Below are 12,732 nucleotides of genomic sequence, written 5' to 3'. Positions count from 1 at the left end.
ATTCTAAAACGTCGGCACTTGGGCAGTTACAAGCATGGAATTGTTACCACGGGGCTCGTAACTGCACAACTGTGGGACTGAACCTATTTCCCAAGAGGTTGCCAGATGTCCATATACTTTCTACCTCACAAAAGCCTATAACTTGAGTACTATTTGAGATAGATAAATGAAACTTCATACGTAAGTAAATGATTTAATTTTCTAACTTCTATCAAATTTTGAGTAATTTCCGTTGACCGGAAGTACGAATTTACGCTAATTCTGATTTCTCAAAAACCAATGTAAATTTATAAAGTACTAATAATATTCAGCACTATTATGCACATTTTATTTGCCAGCTGTCCTTATACTTTTTACCTCACATATTCTAACTTTTCTCTGTTAAGTGGTTTGTTTATTTATATTTTTAATGCGTTTTGAAAATAAGATAATTTGATTATAAGGATTAGTGCATGGAACTGGAGAGTCGAATCTTGACCTCCAAAGAGCCGCATGCGTTTTTTTTAAATCGTGTTCATGTGTCTCTCTCACGTTTTTGGGTAGTTAAATTAAAAACAAAGGGAAAAAGAATATACAAGAGCATGGGGTGGTGTCTATAGAATAAAGATAATCAAGCCGCAGCTACAGTATTTTTTTTACGAAACAACTATCAAGTCAAAAAAAAAAAAAAAAAAAAAAAAAAAAAAAAAAAATTAAAAATAACAATAAAAAATGATTATGGTCGGCTGTGGGCCCCTAAATGGCGTGCCCCCGCCCCCCTCCCGCATTGCGGCATTGTAGTTCCGCCCCTGCGTGAGTCACAGTTTAAAAAATATAAAAATAATAAATAACGCAATTTAAAGCATTATACGCATATTTTACAGAAATACCATTATATTTCATACTGTATTGGTTAGAGTTCTAAATCCGTAAAGATAATGTCTGGAACAAAATGTGCTGTTTTTTGTTTTGTGTTTTTAATTTAAATACATATCTGCCAAAGACCGTAGCCATTTTTTTAAAATGGGAAAAATTAGAAGGGAGACAACGCAAACGAAATTACTGAGCTATAGGTTTTAGTAAATTTTAGAAATATATATTTAAAAAAGAAAAGTGTTCACAGTATGAATTATCTGACAAAATTATTTAAAGGTTTCATAAAATATAAAAAGGTTAGTAGTTACGCTAATATGCATTAAAAATCTCTCAGGTTATGACATTTGAAAACAGTGACATAATGTATACATTTTTCTACAACAAGCAATTTATCTAGCATAAACAACATTTCTGAACTATAGTCTGATCCGAAAACAATTATTTTAACACTAATACATTGATATAGGCCAGGGGTCGGCAACCTGAGGCTCGCGAGCCGCATGCGGCTCTTTTGATGTCAAGATGCGGCTCTTCAGCTCCATGCACAAATATTAATAATTATTTTAATTTATTTTTAAAACTCATAAAAATATTAGTCTGCAATACTCGGTAATAAAAGATATAGATCTAATAACCATGTAAAGTTTCTAATTTCGAGCAGAGCTTGCTAAACGACTTTAATATGTTTTGTTCGAAACATGTGTATGTTTTTATATGAATAAACATTATATATTTTAAGCTATTTATTTTAAATGTAATGTATATATATATATATATATATATATATATATATATATATATATATATATATATATATATATATATATATATATATATATATATATGTATATATATATATATATATATATATATATATATATATATATATATATATATATATATATATATATATATATATATATATATATATATATATATACCTAATCAAATATCATAAAATTGAAATAAAAGTGTTTGTGGCTCTTTAAAAACTGTGAAATGTGGAAAATTGTAACTTTTGGCTCTTCCGTCCCAAAAGGTTGCCGACCCCTGATATAGGCAGTTTGCATCATAAGTAAATTACATAATTCTTTTGTTTTTAAATGTATCTTTAACACATAACTGACGATTAATTAACAATAATACATTAATATCGATATATATATATATATATATATATATATATATATATATATATATATATATATATATATATATATATATATATATATATATAATTCTCTTCTGGGAGACCCTAGAAAACGAACTGTAAGCGCGCTCCCTACCACACCCACCCCTACATGGTCTGGTGAGCTGTGGTTCACGCTAAATGTTTAAAAGCAGAGCCGCGTTTAGCGACGACTATTAGGGGCAGATAATTTAGTTTTAAACGGATTTAAACGGTGGGGGGGGGGGACTAAGTGTAGTTTACTTTAACGGTGGGGGGGGGAAGAAAGGGGGGGGGGGTATCGTCCTTAACGAGCTACGTATAGTGTTTTAAAGAAATATTTTCAGTGGCAGCGTTGGTAATGTCGAATTCACAAATTATGAATTACTGAATAGTAGAAAAAACAACAACTAAATAGCGGTGTATGATATGCCGCGGGTCGGCTCGTAAGCCATAATTCTAATTCTCACCCAATAACCCCCTTAATGATAATGTCGGCAACCTTTTTTGCTACGGAAGAGTCAAAAGCTACATTTTTTTTTTAAATTAACAGTTTTTTAAAGAGCCACTAACATTATTTTAAATTTAAAGAATTAGGTAAATACATTTGATTTATAATTTGAAATAAATAGCGATAAAAATGAAGTGCTATTGATTCATATAAAAACATATATATGTTTCGCACAAAAAGTGTTTTTGCTAGCTCTACTATGATAATATTAGTAATCAAATAATATAACTATATAACTATTCCAATACACTTTAGAAGCCAATATATTTTTTTTCTTTACGGAAACCACTGCCCTAGAATGTGTTTCAACACGGCCTACTTTGACTAACTGGTTTGTATATCGGTTTGATTAGAGTGCATCGGTCGCTTCTGTCCGTCGGTTCTCACATGGCTTATCTTCCACCCTACCTTTACCAAGAGTCCAGTAAAAGGCTCAACCGTAGGAAAATAATAACTAAAATACGTCACTCCGGTCAAATCAATGCATACGGACAGGTATATGAATGCGTTTGGAATAAAATAACATTCCCCCTTCAACAATATTTAAACAATCGGCACTTGGACTATGGCAAGCATGGACTTGCTGCCAAGCGGCTGTCCGCTGTCCGTATACTATCTGCCTCACCTAATCCCTCTGTTCTCTGATGAGTGTTTTTATCCTGTTTATGTTTTTTAAGTTACTTTTTTTTTACAGAATAATATTTTTTTATGAATTTTTAAAACGAAATTAGAAAATTATTAATATTTGTGCATGAGACTGTAGAACCGCTCTTTTGATGTCAAGATGCGGCTCTCCAGTTCGATGAGCAAATAATGATCAAATTATTTTATTTTCAAAACTCATAAAAAAATAGAAATGTAGGACGACATGTTGATCAGGAGTAAGTAAAGCTCGTAAACCGAAAAGTCATTAGTTCGAACCCCAAGGCAGAAAATGCTCGATTGCTATGGAAAGCAACTCTTCTAGGAGAGAACTCCAAAATCTAACAACTGCTGCCTTGTAGTTTGTTCCTGTTTGGACAAACGCTCTGGAAGGAAAGCCAAAAAGAAAAGCAGGCTGAAATAGGAGCCAATGGCCTGATAAGTTATAAGCCAGATTTAACCAAACTCAGAGGCGTAGCGACCCTACCCGGCGCCCGAAGACAAACTTTTCGATCTGCACCCCCTTCTCGAACTTTTCATTTGCACCACCCCCCCCCCCCTCTCAAACTTTCGATTTGCACCCCCCTCCCCACTCGAACTTTTCATTTGCACCTTCCCTCAAACTTTCGATTTGCACCCCCCCCCCTCGAACTTTTCATTTATACCCCCCTCAAACTTTCAATTTGGCGCCCCCCTCTAAGGTCGGCGCCCGAGGACATATGTCCCCCCCTCGCTACGCCTCTGACCAAACTTTCAAAAGGCATGCACGTGTAATGCTTCCATTGATGTAACTACTTTAAATATTATTCAATAATTATTGTTAGAGCATATGATTTTTAATTACATTACCGAAGCAGAACTAGTAAAAATAATGTTATGTGTTTAATTTCGAGAAAGTTGTATGTTTTTATTTGAATATATATTATTTTATATTTAAAGCTATTTCAAATAATAAAATCAAATGTATTTACCTAATCTTAATCAAATACCAAAAATTGAAATAAAAATGTTAGTGGCTCTTTAAAAGCTAGGGAATTTTGTATATTGTAACTTTTGGCTCTTCCGTCTCAAAAGGTTGCCGACCCCTGTTAAAAAAAATATTGAAAGGAAAAATAATGCATTATTATAAATAATTGTCATTTTAAGGTTTAGTTGATATTCTTAAAGGGGGTTTATGTCGGGGGGTTTATTTCGGGGGGGGGGGGGGTTATGTCCAGGAGGTTTATGTCTAGGGGGTTTATGTCCAGGGGGTTTATGTCCAGGGGGTTTATGTCCAGGGGGTTTATGTCGGGGGGTTTATGTCGGGGGGTTTATGTCCAGGAGGTTTATGTCGGGGGGTTTTGACCGGGAGCCTCGGGTAGGGAAGGAGAGTTTTTTTGTGCTTTTCTGGATCTCCAACTCTTTTTTTATTTGCTCTTGAACTTACCACTCCACAAGTCTACCCCCCCCCCCCCCCCCCCCCCCCACCGAACGAAATGAAATGTATGTTGAAATCATATACTATTAGCAGTGCCCCCCCCCCCCCTGCGACATGCTAGATTTAATTATTTTATGTATTTATTAGTTTAACCCTAACCCTAATCCCAGTTTAAGAACCACTGAGCTTAAATACTAATTGCTGTGGACGTCTAATATTAAGCGGGTCATGATTAGGTTTGATGTGAGATCTATGAGGCTCACAAAATAAAGTTAACATGCTGTCTATTGTGTTATTTTCCAATCGTAAACGGTTCGATGAGAGGATGATGTTGTAACTTACGGGGGAAATAAAAATATGTGATTAAAGTATTAATGTTTTAATCACCTTAAAAATAAAGGGTCAGACCGCTAGCATCATAAACACAACAATGACCATCATTTGACCACACAGGCGACACAAGTACAGGGACGACGATACAGACAAATAGTAGCTTCCTTATTTAAATGGGTATAGTGTAAACATGGTGAGGGGTGGAAGCAGGCGTTGTAACTGAAATAGCAATGTAAACAGAAAGTGATATTTCAACGCCAAGGGTAGACAAAGGTACAGAATATAGTCCAAGTAAAGACAGAACAGTCAGACAGAACAGTAGAGCTAATTGGGATGGAGGGCGAGGCGAATCGGTGCCGTGTGGAATGGTAGGTTCGGATCCCATTGGGATCAGAAAAAAAAATAGCAAGCTGGCCGACGTGATGGTGACGATGTAACAGATGTAACATCAACATTTACTAAATAAACCTCTACTAGACGGTTTACCTTCCAGTATATCACACGGTTCTGACAACGTCTATGCGAGACCCTTGCTTTTCTAGATATGATTAAGGCATAATCATATCTATACATTGTACATGTTAATATTTTCTCTCAAAAAAAAATGTTTCCATGCAATTGCAACAAAAACCGTCACTAATTGGCATGTATTGCATTTTTCAGAAATATGTATGCATACAGATCACTGTTTTAAAATATAATAGTATATACTTTTTAAATTTAAAAAAAGCATGCTGCTTCATGATCTTCACGGTTTTAAAGATAGAAAGTAGGTTACTTATATTTACCATGTAATTTTTCATAAAACGTTTTAATTCTTCTTTATGACGAATTAGATAGCGATTATTATGAACGTTCCATAATGTTATCTCCCTTGTATAGTTTAAGTTAAAGAAATTGCAACTGATATGCAAGTTTAGATTTGTATTAAAAGTGATATTAAAAAAAAAAAAAACAAGCCCCAAAATGACTTAACAATAGACTGCCAACAAGCAGAGCAGATATATAACAATCAGCAAATAATTTTCTTTTCAGCCAAACAAGAGAATCAGGAATATACGTTACTGCATGTTTTTATTTTTTTTTTAACTTTTAATTTTTTTTTTTAAACACAGTTTGCCTAATTAAGAATAAACCATGTGTGATTAAAGAACCGTAAAAACGGACTAAAATTGATCAGCTGACTGTGTTTGTGAGGTGTGTTTCACCAGATGATGAGCTACCTGTTACACGTTTTTTTTTAACTTTCCTAGACATGGGTAGCTACACGGGGGAATGTATGGCTGAGGTTGTGTACAACTACCTTTATAATGTGGAAAAAATATGTTTTAGTAAGTGTTGGGTGATATTGCTGCCAGGGACACTATTCTCTACATGATGGCTAATGATTTAAATGCAATTTACTTTGTTTTTAGAATATGACCGTCATAAACTTAAAGATCAAAACTTGTCGATTAAAAACGTGAATTAACTAACAACTGTGGTTTAAACTATATAATGAACTATTTCGGTGCATCGATTCAGTTCAGTCAAATAAATGAAGTTGGAGCTATCTTTCATGTATCATAATTCAGAAAGTCAATATTTTTTTTTAACCAATGGCTTATCTATAGATGTAAGTAAAGATGGGAATACGGTGCATGTTTGGTTGTCTGTTTGTCTGTCAGTGTGTCTGGTCTAGATTAAATAATGTAATTAAGTTTAAAATTCATTTCTATTTCATGCGTGTCTTCAACCTTCACTTGCATTTGATAACTGACAGTGTCATTTAATATAGTTGAAAATAAAACACAACTGCAATAAATCCTTCCGAAAAAAAATGTATTTCCCATCACACTTAAATTTAAATGTGCTGCCCACACTATGAAACAAATTAAATTAGACAAAGTACACCAAAACATATCCCCTCACAGCAGCATGTTTTATCCCCTGTGTCGAGTGTAGACAACATGTTATGAATTTTAATCCCAACAAGTCTATAACAGTGAAATGTTGGTGGATTGTATCTTGGGAGTGTGTGTGTTGAGGGAGGCGATATTGCATCAGAGAGACAAGGACTGTGCGCATGCGCGAAAGGAACAAGTGGAGAGAAAGGAGGCAAGAAGATGGCGTAGCTTGAGTGAACACGCTGCCTGTGTGAAAACGAAATAAATATGAAAACTGCAAAAGAAGGCTTGTCTTTTGATTTTGTATGTGTAATATAAAAGGTAGGAGAAAGGCCTGTGACAAAGTCATACTGGGCAAAATAATTGTATTGACCATTACAACTGTCCCTTATGATAATTGTTTTTTTTTTGTCAAAATAAAAAAAAAGTCATTTCAATTATAATTTATTTTACGGGCATTTAAACAAATGATAAGTGACTAAATTAAATTATTTCTCCTTTAAAGTATCTAAACTTATAATCATAAGTGACTTTTGTTTCTTTACATATAATATAGCAACATACCTTTATTTATCCTTATATAATTGCGATTATTTATGATTAATGAAAAATAAAGCATTATAACACACCGAGTAAAAAAAAAAGGAGATACAATGCAAATATGTTTTTAAAATTGATTGAGATTATCATCAGCTCAACCAGATTTGTGTTATCTTTGGCAGTCTGGACAAATGTCCGTTGTGTATCTGTTGCTGGCCTTTGGAATATCATCTCCATCAAACATAACAGATTGATCTTGTTTACTAGTTACAAGTTCATTGACTTTCAGATCCGGCTGAGTAGACCATTTATCCTTCAGTCCTATGACGTTGTCAATATCTCCGCTGTTAAAGGCATACAGAAGATCAACCAGCCATTCTTTATCTGTGCCCTTCAAGGATGTCAAGATATCATGGACAAGGAGCTCACCAAAATTGGATACACCCTCGTCTATTACAGCTGCTAAATAAACCAATATTAAAAGCCCTCTGTACCTGCTCGGCTTTTGGCATGTCTATCAGATCTGTGCAGCCTAAGAATCTAAGGGCCTCTTGATAGTACTGAGTATGGTAGTTTATGATAGTTGCTTGTTAGTTCATAGAAGCGTCCATGTACTGTGGTCACTCCATCTATATCATTTAAAATCTTCTCTCACTCTTCCATTAGGGACTTCACTGGAGGGAATTCTTTATACCGGAGATAGATTTTACCCATTGTAGTCATACACAAAACATTTGACTTCTTCACTGGTTTTAACTTTCTCTTTCATTTTCTCAAGAAAGTATATGGCTTGTTTCGGATCTGGGTATTGCTGGACAACATAAACACAAAGCTCCGCCAGAGTTAGGGGGGGGGGGGTGATTAAGTGCTCACAATCGGACAGGGAATTTTCATACAACCGTAATATTCCATCTCCTTTTCAAAAGATATGGTTTCTTACAAATTACAGAAGCCTTAGAATTGATGCCATATTTTTTGTTGTATAACTCTTGAGTCCCTATTCAGTGGAAACATCACCCGTACTTTTCTTTGTTGTTCTGCTAGATAACCAGCTACGTTAGGTATGATTGATATTTTTCTAAAATCTATTATTTCTACCGTCCATAGATATTTCTTTCTTTCCGTGACAAAATTCGACGCTGACATACTAGGACGAAAGTCTCATCGTCGGTAAAACAGAAACTTTGTCTCTAAATAACATCACCGTTTCTGGCAATAATATAAAACTTATAACGCGAAAAAAAAGTATGATTGTATAGACAGTGGGAGCTTATCCACACTGTCACCCCTGTCTATAACAACATATTTACAAAATCAATAACATTCTGGAATTCTTTATTGTATAATGTATTTAATTAAAATGCATACACGAGTCTACAGTCACATAATGTATTTCTAGGCCGACCCACATAAGTTACGAACATGTATGCAGTAGTGGCCCTATGTTATATTTCATACTGAGTTTGAATTTGATTTTGAATATGTTCATTAAAAAAAAAATTACATTTTAATGGTGCATAGAATTTTGTAGCACTTGAATAGAAAATTTGATTATATTGTTTGGTTTGTTTCTATGTAATGCGTTTTATTAATGTTAGGAAGATATTTAGAGATATGATAGAATGCACACTATATACTTTTTGATACAAATGTTTTAGTTTTTAAATTTCTCTTTTTACACATAAATATATGATATATTTAGCAAAACGATTATGGTATTGTTACTTATAGTTTGTACGAGGCCTACACATTACGAGTATACATAAATACATGTATGACGTATTTACCTTTCAGTGATACTGTAAATCTTTAACGTTTGAGGGATAACTTTAGATTTTACCACTAAATTTTTGAATCATATCATTGTTTATATCAATGATCCGTCTAAATTTTCTCTCAATCACAATATGTAATGATTAATTTTTTTCCATCTTAAGCGAGGCAAAAAAAAAATACTTTCGAGCAATTACAAAATGTAAGAAGAAACAAAAAATGTATATGAAATTAAGTGGGCCTACTCAACAAGTATTGAACTCAATATTTCACTAAACGTTGGAGCTATCTTAATTTATCATAATTCAGATGACTAAATTTGATTACTGTGTTCAAACTTTACTGGTACTTGCATAACTGAATGTATCATTTAGTACAGTTAAAAAAAATGTGTAAGTCCAGAAAATGTATTTCCCAACAAATTAAATTGTTCTCCCACAAAATGAATCTAAAAATTACATCTGACAGGAAGATGATATTGTTTTTACGGTGAAACGAAAAAGTATATCAATAGTCTATCATCTGACCTGATCGGTTGTCTTTGATAGCTGTATAACGCTTTGCCACGGTTTCAGTAATTAATTTATTCACCACTTTTTTAAGACATATATAATAAAAAGATAAATGATGTTTGCTATTATCAATATAGTATCTTGATAATTTAATTGTGTGCAATTATTGGCCCTTTTTGTTATAAAAGAAAAAAAATCGAATGATATTAAAATATCATCAGGTTAATTTTTAAGTTATCGCCCTTAAAATATTTTCAAATGACTAGTGACTAGACATTTGGAAAAAAAATTTCTTTATTGCAATATTAATTGCGTATTTACTTAATATTTGGATATTTTCACTGAATGTAACACTGTATCAGATTTATCATGTTAGTAATCCACGTCATGTCAACTGTTATTTCATAATTGGATTGAAATCCTACAAGTACCTGGCCAGAGAAGCGGAAAAAAAATACTTTTGAGCAACTACAAAATGTAAGAAGAAACAAAAAACGTATATGAAATTAAGTAGGCCTACTTAACAAATATTGAACTCAATATTTCACTAAACGTTGGAGCTATCTTAATTTATCATAATTCAGATGACTAAATTTGATGACTGTGTTCAAACTTTACTGGTACTTGCTTAACTGAAAGTATCATTTAGTACAGTTACAAAAAAATGTGTAAGTCCAAAAAATGTATTTCCTATCAAACTAAAATGTACCCCCCCCACACACAAAATGAATCTAAAAACTAAATCTGACAGAATGAAGATATTGTTTACGGCAATACAATGACCAACTCGTACCGTCAATAAAACCGACCTGATTGGTTGTCTTTGATAGATGTATAACGCTTTGCCACAGTTTCAGTAATTGATGTATTCACCGCTTTTTAAGACATATATAATAAAAAGATAAATGATGCTTGCTAGTATCAATATATTATATTGATAATTTAATTGCGTGCAATTATTGGCCCTTTTTGTTATAAAAGAAAAAAAAAATGAATGCTATCAAAATATCATGAAGTTAATTTTTAAGTTATCGCCCTTAAAATGTTTTTGAAAAGACTAGACATTTGGAAACATTTATCTTTGTTGCAATATTACTTACGTATTTACTTAATATTGGGATTTGTTTACTGAATGTAACGCTGTATGATATTTATCACGTTAGTAATCCACATGTTTAGATAACCTCTTATTCATACAATTAATTTTGAAATGTTTTCTAACTAGTGCACCCGAATGTAAAAATATTACATTTTAAATGCATACGTCTTGTCATGCATAATTTGTGTTTTAAATATTACGTGTCTACCATGTGTGGTGTATGTGTCAAAGAATATTATTTGATTTGGCCAATGGTTTATTTAAATATAATAATAAAACACAACTCGTATTACAACATTTTTAGCCCGATTATTTTAAAGAATGTATTAATTAGTAATTGGTTATTCTGTGGAGACAGGGGTATACGCTAATATAGTTGTACAAATAGGACCTGACTTATACATGTATGTACACATGTAACCTGGCTTATACAATATGTATGTACAAATCGAACCTGGCTTATACAATATGAATGTACACATGGAACCTGGCTTATAAATGCATGTAAAATTAACACCTGGTTTGTAACTTTTTTTGTTTTGATTTGGGTTGAGTGGTGTGGACTAATAAGTATTAACTAATACATGCTATACATCACAATAATGCAAGCGATCACTCTACTATAAGCGATTGAATGTTCCTTAAAACAGTGATGTTTTCCCATTTCTTGTCTGAACTCTGTCAACATGAGTGAGAACCCAAGCAGATGTCTGTATATGCTCTACTCCACCAGTTCTTAGTGATAGCCCAAGTAGATGTCTGTATATGCTCTACTCCACCAGTTCTTAGTGATTTCATATTGGTTCAAGTTGTTTTTTACAGTATACTATTTTTATGAGTGTACTGATTTTAGAACGTCTAATACGTGATACTTTGACTTTAGAACGTCTAATAGAAACATGTGTGATATTTTGACTTTAGATAATCTAATATAACAATGTGTGATATTTTCACTGTGAGTGGAATCGATTAGTAGTTGAGCAATAATTATTTTGTTATTGGTAAATGTGTCTGTGTAAGATGTTTTACTTTGATTACCGTTATACTTTCACGAGTGAATATTCTGTCTAGCCTTTCTGCGCTATCGTAAGTTCTGCTATAGTGTGTTGTTTAAGTGAAACAACATTTAGTTAATAAAATATCACTTAAGACCAACCAAATGTGATGAGGTAACTCTGATTAACTTTAAAAATTACGATAAATACAAAACTTATGTAAATTATTAATACTGCTAAAAATTATATGATACGGAGCAATATTATATTTATTTAAAAGTCAAGCAAAAATACATACGATGTGTTTTCTAAAGACGCAGTGTTGTAAACATATTATATATAGATACTGTAGCGTATTTAGTTACTTTTGCCTATCAGTGTTGTACTTTTGTTTTGACTAAGGGAATTACTTGTCAGTTACTTCCCTTAATATGGTGCATACAACAATATGGGAAGTGATAAAAACACTTGTTTTAATTGATATACATTTTACATTATTAACAACTAAATGATTCAACGATGTAACAACGGCTTTTACATCCTAACTGCGTTTTAGGTGATTTTACAGCTGTAAAAGATTGAAATGATTCACACTATAGACGACAATTTAAGGCGTATCATTTTACTCTACCCATGCTACTTTTTAAACATCCTGTTAAAATTGTTAAAAAGTATTTTCTTTAAAAATGTGTAACATTTTTTAAAAAACGTTTACATTTTTTAGTTGTATAGATAAAATGTGCTGACCACGCACTATATCATGTTAGGGTCACGGAGTTCTGATCATACAAAATAAACCCAGGTAAAATTAATATGTTCAAATGTCCATATACAACTACCTCAGCTCAGATGATGCTAGTGTTGATAAAGGATAACTGCTTTGGTACTTTTTACGACACTATTCAATAGTTATTAACAAAAAATACTAATAAACTAAAGGTTTTGTGAAGGAAGTTGACAATAGCAAATTACCAATTAATGCGTTATTTAAATATGTAGGT

At 32.7% G+C, this 12,732-nt stretch overlaps 1 pseudogene; it reads right to left on the bottom strand.

Moving 5' to 3' along the window:
- Positions 1–7,300: 7,300 nt before the first annotated feature.
- On the bottom strand, positions 7,301–8,366 carry LOC131939146 (26S proteasome non-ATPase regulatory subunit 13-like; annotated as a pseudogene).
- Positions 8,367–12,732: the final 4,366 nt, after the last annotated feature.

This window comes from Physella acuta, unplaced genomic scaffold (assembly GCF_028476545.2).
Source record: "Physella acuta isolate Inbredline_101_S28 unplaced genomic scaffold, ASM2847654v3 ptg000265l, whole genome shotgun sequence".
Taxonomy (NCBI): domain Eukaryota; kingdom Metazoa; phylum Mollusca; class Gastropoda; family Physidae; genus Physella; species Physella acuta.
The sequence above is the reverse complement of the archived record's forward strand: the minus strand, read 5'-3'. Positions and strand labels throughout refer to the sequence as shown.